The sequence below is a fragment of the Macrotis lagotis genome, chromosome 4, assembly GCF_037893015.1.
Source record: "Macrotis lagotis isolate mMagLag1 chromosome 4, bilby.v1.9.chrom.fasta, whole genome shotgun sequence".
Classification (NCBI taxonomy): Eukaryota; Metazoa; Chordata; class Mammalia; order Peramelemorphia; family Peramelidae; genus Macrotis; species Macrotis lagotis.
In genome coordinates, this window is record NC_133661.1 from 203,785,253 (window position 1) to 203,799,026 (window position 13,774).

The window sequence follows — 13,774 nt, forward strand, 5'->3', positions numbered from 1 at the left end:
CCATAATCAATTGTATGAGAATTCATTAAGTCAATTGCTATGTGCAAAATATCATGTTAAGTTCAAGAGATATAGAAATAGCTGCTACCTTGATTCTGTTTTCTAATTCCCTCCTTCCTTTTATCCTCTTCAATTAAAAAAAAAGTTTTGTTTCCCCTTTATGACAATGGTGCAAGCTGGGTATATAATTGGTGAGTGCTGCTATAGCAATAGTTGTTCAAACCACATTCATTTCCTTGCTTTTTTGTAACCTACAGTAAAGTAAACATCTTTCTAATAATTAATTAATAAAAGAGACATTATTTAGTGAGGTTCAATATGAGTGTTAGACTCTCAAAATATTAAAACAGGAAAAATGTCTCATCTCTACTCTTTTACTCACATCCATGATTTTGTGATTTTCCCCCCATTTATAACTCAATATTATTACCACACAGGCAAGCCACACTGGAGCCAAATACCTTTGATATTACAGAGAAAATTAATTCAAAACACTTAAGAGTTGTTCTGTGAAATAGCTTACCCTCTTACCTCCTTTGCACCTTTACTCCCACTTTCCCAACCAGCCTCACCTCTCCTCAGAACATGGAAAGAAAGACTGTAATGGAGAAGTTGTGTATCTGGGCTATTAAAGTTGACACTGAAAGGCAAGAGTAATAGCAGGAATAGCAAAAGGATGAGGGCCATTTCTATGTTCTACTTCTTTCTCTATGATAGCTGACTCTGCCTGGCCCTCTGGCATCCTAGTAGTGATACTCCCTACAATTTCAGTTAACAGCTTGCATCTTCCTGCTGGGCACAGGCCTCATCAGGATGATTCTTGTTAGAGCAGAGATGTAATTTCATATGCCATGGCAATAGCGGCAGAGATAATCCAGGCTGCTCTTGCATGCCCCAAAAGTTTTCTAGGTATTCCTCTTTTTTTTTTTTTTTTGACTCTCTCACATTAGAAATGACCCCCAGATGGGAAAGAATGATGGAATTGCTTCATCGAAAGATGTGGATGGAATGACAAATCAGCAGTGTGAGTGGAAAGTCCTTTTCAAGGGCAAAGCAGATAAGAGTCCAAAATGGGGAAGGGCCTGCTTAGCATGCTCACATACACATCTCATTTTGATCTCTCAGCTCCTTAAACAGTTTCATCCCTATGGCAAAGTTCTGCTCAGGGAGTCATTACAGACCCTGTTACACTTTTTAAATACCTTAGTCATTTGTTTTTAACCCTATTTGGCCACTGAATACTCCCTGTAACAAAAGAAGAAAAATGAGCAAAACTGGACTACACAACATTCTCATCTGAAAGTTTAGCTCATTCCTCTTCCACAGTCCCAATCCCTGATGAGGGAAAGTACATTTCCTAATCAGTTCTTTAGTTCTAAAATTCTGATTTAGAATCCAGCCTAGTTCACTGCTCACAACGACTGTTATGTATTATTGGCCCCGCTCTGTTTACTGTGAATCATCTTATACTATGTTTCTCTAGAAATATATTGTGTTTCTCTAGAATATTTGAATTCATCTTTTCTTTTTTTAGTAAAATTCCATTACATTGTAATGCCTCAGCTTTTTATCAGCCATTCTCAATTGATAAGTACCCACTTTTTCCCCTAGCTTTTTTGCTAGCATAAAAAGTGTTCCTGTGCATATTTTGTAGAGAACTTTACTTTTGTCATTGGTCTCCTTGGGTGTATATAGCCATTTAGTGCTAATACCTTAGTAATATAATTTTAAAATTTATCTTTTTATTATGAATCTAATAAATATGAATATTTTATTTTAATTTTTCTGGGTAGTCATTTTATTAACAATGCTAGCATTTTAATAAAAGAAGTCAGTGGTACTCTTCAATGCCAAAGACAATCATGGCCAGACTCACAGCTTATGTGGCCTTGGAAAGGTGGATGGTACAGAGGATGGCAATCAACTCTGACTATCAGATTCATTTTTTCTAATTACATGTAAAGATAGTTTTTAACATTTATTTTTGTAATATTTTGAGTTCCAATTCTTCTTCCTTTCTCTCTTCCTTCCCCCTTCCCAAGACAGCAAATAATCTGATAGAGCTTATACAATCATGTTAAACATATTTTCAAAACATGAATATTTTAGATTAAAAGAGAAAAAAGGTGGCATATAAAACTGTGAACTTCTGCTACATCTTATTGTTGTTCAGGTATTTTTCAGTGATATACAACTCTTTTTGACCTCATCTGGGGTTTTCTTGGCAGAGATACTGAAGTGGTTTGTCATTTCCTTCTTCAGCTCATTTTACAGATAAGAAAACAGGGAGACAAACAGGGTTAAGTGACTTACCCAGTGTCACACAGCCAGTAAGTGCCTGAATCTAGATGTGAATTCAGAAAGATTCAGACTTGGAACCCTATCCATAGTGCCTCTCAGCTGCCCCATACAGTTTATTTAGACATATAATAAAGTTAACAAAACTTTCCTATTTTTGTTTCCTTCTGAATTTCCTTTTGTCATTTGTATGTATTTGTATGATGTATATCTGTATATGATATATATTTTTTCAGCATTTCATTGATACTATTTATTTCCTTCTTTTTTTGTATTGCTGTAACAATCCATCAACTTCCCCCACCTAAATAGAAGTCTTCCCATTTAATATATTTTTTTTTAGGTTTTTGCAAGGCAGATGGTGTTAAGTGGCTTGCCCAAGGCCACACAGCTAGGTAATTATTAAGTGTCTGAGACCCGATTTGAACCCAGGTACTCCTGACTCCAGGGCTGGTGCTTTATCCACTGTACCACCTAGCTGCCCTAACATAAAATTTTAAAATTAAGTCAATACATTTCTATTTATGAAAATGTATGACTTAGTGTATACCTTTAGTCCATTATCTCTCACTAAAATCTGGAAAATATAATTCTGAAGTCATTAGCCTTCTGAAATCATGATTATTCACTGTATTGATGGGTGTTTCAAAGCCTTTGAAAATTATTTTTCTTTATATTATTGTGGTTATTGGACAGCTTATGTTTCTCGGTTCAGAATGCTTTACCTTGCAACAGTTCATGTACGTCTTCTAGGTTTCTTTGAATCTATAATATCTATAATTTCTTATAATTTAATAAAATTCCATATGCCATAATTTATTGTTATTGGATTATTTGTGTCATGTCCAATACTTGGGGTTTGAGGTTTTCTTGGCAAAGATATTAGCAGTGGTTTGCCATTTCCTTTTCCAGGAAATGAGGAAAGTAAGGCAAACAAGATTAAGTGACTTGCCCATGGTCAAGCTACTAAATTTCTGAGGCCAGATTTGAGCTCTGGTCCTCCTGACTCCAGGACTTGTGCTCTATCCACTGGACTACCTAGCAGCCTCATAATTTGTTTAACCATTCCCTAATTGATAAGGAAGTCATTTTATCCCTAGTTTCTTACTACAATAAAAAGTGTTACTACAGGGGTGGCTAGGTGGCGCAGTGGATAGAACACCGGGCCTGGAGTCAGGAGTACCTGAGTTCAAATCTGGTCTCAGACACTTAATAATTACCTAGCTGTGTGGCCTGGGGCAAGCCACTTAATAACCCCATTGTCTTGCAAAAAAGAAAAAAAAATGTGTTACTACGAATATTTTTTTAATGTAGATCTTTTTCCTTCATCTTTGACCTGTTTTTCAATTACGACAAAGTTATCATTGGGTCAAAAAATATAATTCTTCTGTTTTTGGTAAATATTATATTGTGTTTTAATTTATTTTACTAAATATTTCCCAGTTCCATTTTAATCTGATTCTGGCTCTACTTGACCGGCAAACATGTTTGACATCTCTCCTGTGGAAGATAGAAAGGCAGATAAGCAAGATTCAGGCTTTATCCTGAAAAATTTAGCGTAAATATAATAGGAAATGATCACACACATACGTAGGTTAGTATACTATAAATCTTAGAGAAGAGTTAAAAAAAACCCCAAAGTGTTACAGGAACACAAAAATCTTTAATTCCAAATTTATTTTCAGAATAGTCAAACCAAATTCAGTACTCATATTTTCCTAGAATTCCTTCAATATTGACAGTTTCCATTTCTTATTTTTTTCCATTAAAATGGGTATGAGGTAGAGCATCAGAATTGTTTTAATTTGAATGTTAGTTATTTTGTAAACAATCTTTCATCTGATTGTTGATTATTTGCTTTTCTTCTGAAAAACTATTTGTTCATATCCTTTGACTATTTTTCTTTATTTGTTTGTTCATTTATTTATTTGTTTGTTTGTTTGTTTACTTACTGAGGCTCTGGAAAATTCTTCCTTAACTGTGAAAAAGTTTTGAGTGCAGTTCTATCAGTACATTACATCCTCTTTCTAATGATCTGCCTATTTAGCAGAGTAGCAGCAAGGCTAGATATGAATTCTTTTGTCTAAGCAACACAGGAAAGAAAGATATAAAATAGTTTTCAGTCTTCTGTGGCACAATTCTACTTCTTCGGTATTGTTGTTACATTGATGGAAAAAAAAGACAAAGAGAGCTAAGTCATGTGAGTTTTAGGTACTCTAGAAACATTAATCTACATGTAGATGCTCCTAAAAGTGAGATCCTTGTCCAGTGACCAAATAAGAATACAACTGGAAGAACAGAATCATATCAATCTTGAATAGTGTCTATATAAAAGGAACCAGATAATTAAAGGGAATTGCAGCTAACTGAAAATTTCACTTACAGATTTTCCTTGAAGAGAGAAATAAATGAGTTGGTTAATTGAGTCTATCATATATCCAGAGCTACAAGAAATATTGCTGAATGAGATGTTTGTTCATCTCATATTATAGTGCTTATGATAAATATTTGCAAATATGTCACTGTGAAAATAATTGTAGCTATGCATGGATGTGATAGAATATTGTTACTCTTTAAGAAACAAATAATATGGGACAGCTAGGTGACGCAGTGGATAGAGCACTGGCCCTGGAGTCAGGAGTACCTGGGTTCAAATCCAGTCTCAGACACTTAATAATTACCTAGCTGTGTGGCCTTGGGCAAGCCACTTTAACCTCATTTGCCTTGCAAAAACATTAAAAACAAAAAAGAAACAATGAATGTGATGAATACAAAGAATCATGGGAAGACTTATATGAACTGATATGTCCTGAATTAAGCATAATGAGGAATAAAATAATATATAAGTGATTATGACAGTGTAAATGGAAAGAACAACAAAATGCTAAATGAGTCTATGAAATTATAATGAACAAAAGACCCCAAAGGAGAACTATAAGAATATGCCTTCTTTTTTTTGTTTTTTTTGCAAGACAATGGGGTTAAATGACTTGCCCAAAGTCACACAGCTAGATATTTTTTAAGTGTCTGAGGTCAAAGTTGAATTCCCTGAACAAATTTGATCTTCTAACTCCAGGACCAGTGCACTATCCACTGTGCCACCCAGTTGTACCAATAATAAATCTTCTTCCCTTTTTTGTTGGGGGTAGAGAACTATAGTTGTGGAATATTGCACTTTTGTTATAAGGACTGACTTTCTGGGAAGTAATTATATTGGGAAGTATCGATATAAAAAGGAAAGATGTCAATAAAAATGCTTTAAAGAAAATAATTACAGCTAATGCACCAAAATATGTTACAGAGGATGAAAATGTAGAAAAATTCTATGAAAAGATTATTGAAAATATCCAAATTAAAATAAACATCAATTAATCAATGAACATAAGACAATGAACAAAGATGTTAATGAAACTAATTAAAATGTTAATGAACAAAGAAAAAAATATTCCCTTCCCTCCAGCTGTTTAAAGGAGTGATAACATATGCATATGTAAAAAAAGTTATGCCTTTCTCCTTCCTACCCATCCCTACCTCAGTTGTTGAGGATGAGACTCCATTAATTGTATCTACTTATTAGTGCATTTAGAAATGTAGCCTCAAAGGGTTACCCCTAAAAATCTGAACACATGCTGCCAGTGTAAACCAAGTTGGAAGAAAAGGCCAGGTGGAATACTACATATAAGTAACTATAAAAAAAATACAAGATAATTTATGGGTTAAAATAATAACATTTAAGCAAAGTCAGTAAAGGCCTCATGCAAAATTTGGTGCTTGAATTAAACACTGAGGGCAACTAGAGATCCTAGGAGTCAGAGATAAGGAAGAAATACATTCTAGATGAAAGATAACCATTGAAAACATGGAGAGAAGAAATGGAGTTTCATATGTAAGTATCAGTAAGAAGTCTGATTTCACTAGGGTATAGGATTTATGGAGGAAAATAATACATGAAAGAGCTGGAAAGGGAGGTTGGAGACAAGTTAGAAATGACTTTTAAGTTACAAACAGGGAACCTTATATTTGATCCCAGAGACAAGAAGGAATCAGCCATTAGAAATTAATGAGTAAAGTTAAGAAATGGTCAGACCTGTGCTTTAAGAATATTAATTTGGCAATAATGTAGTGAATGGTCTGGAGAGAAGAGACTTGAGGCAAGACAAATTAAAAGACTATTCCAATAGGTCAGGAAAGAGGTTAGTAATAGAACTTGAACTGAAAAGGTAGTCATATGATGAGAAGGAGATGGATGCCAAGAGATGATGTGCCAACAACACTTGGCACTTGATTGAGATGGGGCACAGTAAGAAATTATGGATGTCTTCATGGTCCTGAACCTAGAGGATTAGAATAATAATGGTGTCCTTGACAGAAAAAAAGGAAGTTCAGAAGATGGATGGGTAACTGGAAATGACTTGTTACTGACATGGGAATCATTCCTAAATTAGCTGTCTGTGTACAGTCAGATCATCAATTTGTTAGAACAAAGATCAAAATTAATACAAAAATAGAAGAATAAAAATAAGAAAAAGATTTGATATGTCATTAAAATAATTCCAACCTGACATATTTAAAGAATCTTTTGATGTCCCCCAAATTGGAAGTGGATGGAGAAATAGACATCAATAAAAATTATTGCTATTTTCGAATGAAGTTGTAATTTGTAAATCATTTGCCACAACAAGGAGACTGGGGAAAAATAAAGAAACTGCTTCAGCTAGCAAATGCTTGATTTTCCTGTCAAAATAGGAATATGGCAACCAAGGACAATACTAGTTTAGAATACTTGTTTGTTAAATCTAATGGAAGATGATGGCAGAAGATTATGCATAGGACTCTATAAAATAGCATAGAGAAGAAATGTTTGTCAGAACATCCAAAATTAAATTCTTTCTTTTCCTTCCCAGATCAGATGATAAAATCACAGATTATGTATTAATATGTGTTAATGCTATAAATTAACAAGAATATATATCTATACTTTTTCAATCTCTTAACAATGAATAAGTTCTTTTTGACTCTTTCCTTCCACAGGGACAGTCTCCTATCCCCCTATGCTTGCCATTGTCTAGTAAAAGGGTTGCCATTGTCAACTTTGGAAGACAATTAAGGCAGGAGACAACTATGGAACCAGTAAATCTCTGGCAGCAAAGAGAAGAGACAACCTTGGAGAACGAACTGAGCTTTTGACATAATATCACACTTTACCTTTCCCCTTATGCACTATGAGACACATGGCAGCAAAGGAGAGGGAACTTATCTCTCTTTACTTCTCCCCCAAAAGCCATAATACTTTTTTTTAATTTAATATTTATTTATTCTCATTTTCTACAAATAATTTTTTATATATTAATAAAATATTCTTGTTTAAGAGTAAACAAAATACCCCCTCTCCCCCCCAAAAATATAGACTTGCTTGAGCAATTAAGTAAAAGGGAGAGAAAAAAATTAAAATTAAAATTAAAAAAAATAATAGTGATAATTGTAGGTATGGCCAGGTGGTGCAGTGGACAGAGCACCAGCCCTGGAGCCAGCAGCCCCCGAGACCATATCCGGCCCCATACACCCAACAATCACCCAGCTGTGTGACATGCAAGCCACCCCAACCCCACTGCCCTGCAAAAACCAAAAAAAAGGAAAAAAAAGACCCAAAATAAAATAAAATAATAATAATAGTAGGGGTGGTTGAGTGGCGGACAGAGCACTGGCCCCTGAGCCCAGAGTACCTGGGTCCAAATCTGGCCTCAGACACCCAATGGTCACCCTGCTATGTGGCCCCAGGCAGGCCACCCAGCCCCATTTGCCCTGTGCCCCCCCCCCCCAAATAATAATAAAAATGTGCTTCAGTCTGTGTTCCAATACCACCAACTCTGTCACGGGTGGATCACATTCTTTAGGATAAGTCCATCACAAAAGTTACTTTATATTTTCTCTTCTTACTATGCCATTTTAATAAAAGCCTTTAATTTGTGCTAATTTCCCTACTGACTTCTATTAAAAATAAGCACCCCAGGATAAACTGAATATTCAGGGGCAGCTATGTGGTGCAGTAGACAGAATACCAGTCCTGGAATCATGAGGACCTGAGTTCAAATTTGACCTCAGACACTTGATACTTCCTCATTATGTGATATTAGACAAGTCACTTATCCCATTGCCTTACAAAAGGAAAAAAAAATGCATACCCAAAAGAATGCTTTGAATGTAGGGTATAGTAGCCTCATTGAGAATCAGCTAGGTGACACAGTAGACAAGTGTTGGACCTGCAGTCAGCAAGACCTAACTTTAAATCTAGTATCTTACTTGTGTGGCTTTGGGCAAGTTATTTGACTCAGTTTTCTTATCTATAAAATGGGGATAATATCAGAGTAGTTATAAAGATAAAATGAGATCCATTTGTAAAGCTCTTAGCATAGTTTCTAGCACTATAAAAATGCCATTATTACTAACATTTTAGTGTGATTTGGGGAGAATGGGCTCAAAGGGATTACTACAATTTTAAACATCCATAGAAGAAAGTAAAAAAAGGATTTCAGAAGGAGTTATAGATTATCAGGGTGGTATTGGTACTATCATGTTAAATTTAATATATGATTTTTTAAAATAAACTAAAATGTAATAAGAGATAATAGTTTCATATTCAATCTCCTTTCTGATCTTCATTTAGGGAAATATTCAAGCTTATGAAGTTCATAACAAACATTTTTTCTAAAAATTATATGTATAGAAATCAAAGCTTTAGAGGTTTAATACTATCCAAAACACAATACTGAAGAAATTTTGCTTTGCTGTTCTCTACTGGCAGCCAAAAGCTCCTGTTTCCCAATACATACAAGATTCATTGAAAGATAGAATAGAGGGGCGGATAGGTGGCGCAGTGGATAGAGCACCAACCCTGGAGTCAGGAGTACCTGGGTTCAAATCTGGCTTCAGACACTTAATAATTGCCTAGCTGTATAGCTTTGGGCAAGCCACTTAACTCCATTTGCCTTGCAAAAACCTTAAAAAAAAAAAAAAGAAATCTAGAATAGAGATAACTTTGTTCAAATGCCCTATGATTGAGAGGATTAAAAGTGGGAAGTGTTTGCCACTGTCAAGGAGGATGTCCAGCTTCTAATTCAGGAGGTATTCCCTGTAAATCAGGGGCAGGGAATGTGCAACCCTTGTGCCATAGAAGACCTGTGAAATCATTTGGTCTGGCACTGCCAGGGCAACCACAGGTGGATCTCAGAAATTCAATAACTCTAGGAGGTTTTTAGGAGTGAATCAACTGTTTGATATAGCAGGGTAATTTTTAAACTGATAATTCTATATGGCCCACAAATGATAATATAAATATCCAAATGGCCCTTGACAGAAAAAAAGACTTCCTAACCCTCCTATAGACAGTGATGTCTTCCAGATGCTCTTATTTGTTTTGTCCATGACATCAGGCCTTAGAACAGAGACTACTAAACAAGATCCATAATTATATATAAAGTGTCCAACCTAACAAGTTAGTCAATCAATAAGCACTGATTAAGCAACTATTATGTGCAGAGGAAACTAATCAACCATATAAACCAAAAAACAATCATTTGTGCCCAATCTGTGGTAGAACTTTTTGAATTCATGTTGGTCTGATCAGTCACAGTTGGACATTTCCAGAAAATGATGTCATTTTGGTCTTCTTCAAGAATAAAGGACAACTGGGGTGGCTAGGTGGCACAATGGATAGAGCACCAGCCCTGGAGTCAGAAGTACCTGAGTTCAAATCCCGCCTCGGACACTTAATAATTACTTAGTTGTGTGGCCTTGGACAAGCCACTTAACTCCATTGCCTTGCCAAAAAAAAACTTAAAAAAAAGAATAAAGCACAACATGGATGTATATATGTATTACCTGAATGCACACCTCTTCCAAATCATCAGGATTTATCATGATTGGAGCATATGTATTGATTATGGTGATATGGCACTTTCTGTCAGTAGCAATCTTATTGTCATGAGTCTATCATTCATTCCTTTTGGTAGGATTTGTTTTGATTGCAAAATCTACACCAGTTTCCTCTTATTCTCCATCACTACAGCCACTCCAAAAAAAAAAAAAAAAACGAAAAACAACCATATATCCAGCTCTGACTTTAATAAACTGGCCTTCACTTGCCAGCCTTCTTTTACTATGGGCTGCTATTTGGATGAGTTTTTGCTGATTTCTCTTGCAACAAGAGCTATTCATTTTTCAGGTCTACTGAATTTCTTGTCCATAAGTGTATGTACATTCCATGCACCAATAGTGAGCAGAATCATTATCTCCAAAGTTTTTGTATGTTATTTTGTGTTTCAGTTGTGAGTTAAGATTCCTGCCTGCCATGGTAATGAACGGTAGGGTACTGCCATGATAGGGTACTTTTCTGGTCTCTTCCTCATGCCAAGGGATGAGCAGTGTGGTTTTTAAAAAGAACTACTCAGACACTCAGGGGGCTGCTGAATCCCTCTGCTGATTCAGTTCAGTGAGAAGATAACCTGGGCCATCCTTGTGTTTGGTTGGGACCACAGCTCCCAGTATATCCACACTTACTACTTCATCATTTGCCTGTTTCCAAAGGACTTTGATATAAGTTCAAAATGGTAAAATTATATGGGTCATGTCTTTTGACTCATGCATAAATGGGATTTGGGTAAACCAGATATGTGTGAAGTCATCAACCTTGCTTTCTTCCAGAATTGTTGGAATCCAGTGGCAAGACAAAAGTCAGCATGACAGGCAATGACTCAGGAAACAGTGGATAACCCTGATCTCTTCAGTGTCTAAAGTACTCCACAGCACCTGCTTCAGCTACCTTCAGGACCACTGGAGCAAATTGTTCTCATCTTCCCATTTCAGCAGGGGAAGTCTTCACATGCTTGGGTAGACACTGATGGGTCTGAGACCTCCTGGTTACCACATGTTGCAGTTTCTTGAAGATACAGGTGAGAGTTGAATGATTTAGGTGAACATCAAGCAGGAAAGCAGCCCTGAAAAGGGCTCAGCAGTTCCCACATCAGAGGTACTAGTCTTCCCTGAACACCCTACAACCTCTTTTCATATTAATCATGTTATAAAAAATAATATAAATCACTACCCCTCCAAAAAAGAGGGGGAAAAGTATGTTTTATCTGTATTCAGGCTCCATCAGTTCTTCCTCTGGAGGTGGATAGCATTTTTCATCTTTAATTCCTTCAGAATTATTGTCTTAGATCATTGTACTGCTGTGAATTGCCAAGTCATTCACAGCTGATGCTATGTGTAGTGTTCTCTTGGTTCTGCTCACTTCCCATTGCATCAATTCATGTAAGTCTTTCTAAATTTTTCTAAAAGTATCTTGCTCATCATTTCCTATAGCACAATATCACAATCATGTACCATAACTTGTTCAACCATTCTCAAATTGATGGGCATGTCTTTGATTTCCAATTATTTTCCACCAACAAAGAATTGCTGTTATAAATATTTTTAACATATAGGTCCTTTTTCTTTTTTAAAAATCCTGTAAGGATATAGACCTAAGAGTGCTATTGCTGGGTCAAAGGGAAAGTACAGTTTACAGCCCTTTGGATATAGTTCCAATTTGTTCTCCAGAATGGTTGGATCAATTCACAACTTTACCTAAAGTGTATTAGTGACCCAATTTTTCCACATCTCTTCCAACATTTATCATATTCCTTTTCTGACATATCAGCCAATCTGATAGATGTGAGGTGGTTCCTCAGAGTTATTTTAATTTGTAATCCTCTAATCAATGATTTTTTAAAGCATTTTTATAGGACTATAGATACCTCTGATATTTTCATTTGAAAACTGCCTGTTTACATCATTGGACCATTTATCAATTGGGAAATAACTTGAATTCTTATAAATTTGATTTAGTTTTCTATTTGAGACATGAGGCCTTTATCACAGCAACTTCTTATAAAAAATTTTCCCCCTATTTTCTACTTTTCTCCTAATCTTGGCTGCAATGGTTTTATTTTTGCAAAATCTTTTAATTAATATAATCAAAATTATTCATTTAATATCCTTTCTATCCTTTAACATTTTCAATACCTTGTAGGATCATTGGTCAAAAGCTATAAGAAGTTTAGATTTTTGTCTTGCATAGTTACAAAATTTCCTGCTAAAAATGATTGAACAATGAATCAGAAGCTTGGCTTGAATTTTACCGTGTTCTTTACTAAGTATATGACCCTGGGCAAGTCATTTAATCTAATTGAAGATCAGTTTCCTCATATGCAAAATAAAAAATGAATATCATGTGTTGACTCACAATGAGCAAAGATGCATCTCTATAATTAGTTTGGCATCTGTTTTCCACAGACCAACTTTTGTACATATATCAAGCCACAGTCATGTGTCTAAAATATAATAGCTATCCTATCATCATACCTCAAAAAATCTTGACTGCTCTTCTACATTAGTTCAGACCTCAAACTGTGTACAGTAGTGTCTACATCATGTGTACAGCACTACATTCACTTTTGGATTATTGCTAAACTTTCTTTTAATCTTGAACAATTTATAATAGAAATAATATTACTACAGCTAATTTTTTTCATTTTATATTTCATCCATGAATGTAATTTTGTATCTGATGGGAATTTGGGAATTCTTCTACTATGTGATTTTTGAAATACAAAATCTCTATTTACATCTGATTTAGTAGCAGAATTCTGAGATATTTTATAAATACTGAATTGAAACAATTTCACCTCAAATTCTGCAAATTGGCAAATATTAAAATAGCTAAACATTGGAGGAGCTATCAATAGATGCATTCCTTCTTGGTGGAGCTATGAAATGGTATGATCATTTTTGAAAAAAGTAATTTGGAATTATACCAATAAAGTAACTAAAATATGCATGCTTTTGAACTAGGGACTCTATGACTGGGCTTATACCCAAAGGAAGGCCATTAATAAGACAGTTCAAAATACCAATATATATATTTAAGGTTTTTGCAAGGCAAATGAGATTAAGTGGCTTGCCCAAGGTCACACAGCTAGGTAATTATTAAGTGTCGGAGGCCAGATTTGAACTCAGGTACTCCTGACTCCAGGGCCAGTGCTTTATCCACTGTGCCACCTAGCCACCCCAAAATACCAAAATATTTAGAGGAATCATTTTTGTGTTAGAAAAAAAAAATGAAACAATGAGATGCCCATTGATTAGGGAGTGACTAAACAATTGTGGTACATGAATGTATAAAGTATTACTGTGATAAGAAATAGTGTGTATGATAAAACAAAGAAGCAGGGAAAGATCTACATGAACTGATGCAGAGTGAAGTTAATGAGAGGCAAGAAAACAATAGACACAATGACCACAACAGTATAAATGGAAAAAAACAACTATCAAAAAATCAGAAATGAATATATGAAAATTATATTATAGATTAAGTATCATTCTAAGAGATATAAGAGGCCACCCCCAATATACTGCTTCACAGAGATAGGAGATCCCA

General features: G+C 35.2%; 1 protein-coding gene across 3 annotated transcripts in view; it reads left to right on the forward strand.

Moving 5' to 3' along the window:
• LOC141522103 (photoreceptor outer segment membrane glycoprotein 2-like) overlaps nucleotides 1-13,774 on the forward strand; it is a 45,691-nt gene that overhangs the window by 13,049 nt on the left and 18,868 nt on the right. For all 3 annotated transcript variants that reach the window (XM_074235223.1, XM_074235221.1, XM_074235222.1), the window contains one exon: nucleotides 10,999-11,246. The gene's annotated coding sequence lies outside the window, so the exon portion shown is untranslated. The remainder of the gene's footprint in view (nucleotides 1-10,998; nucleotides 11,247-13,774) is intronic.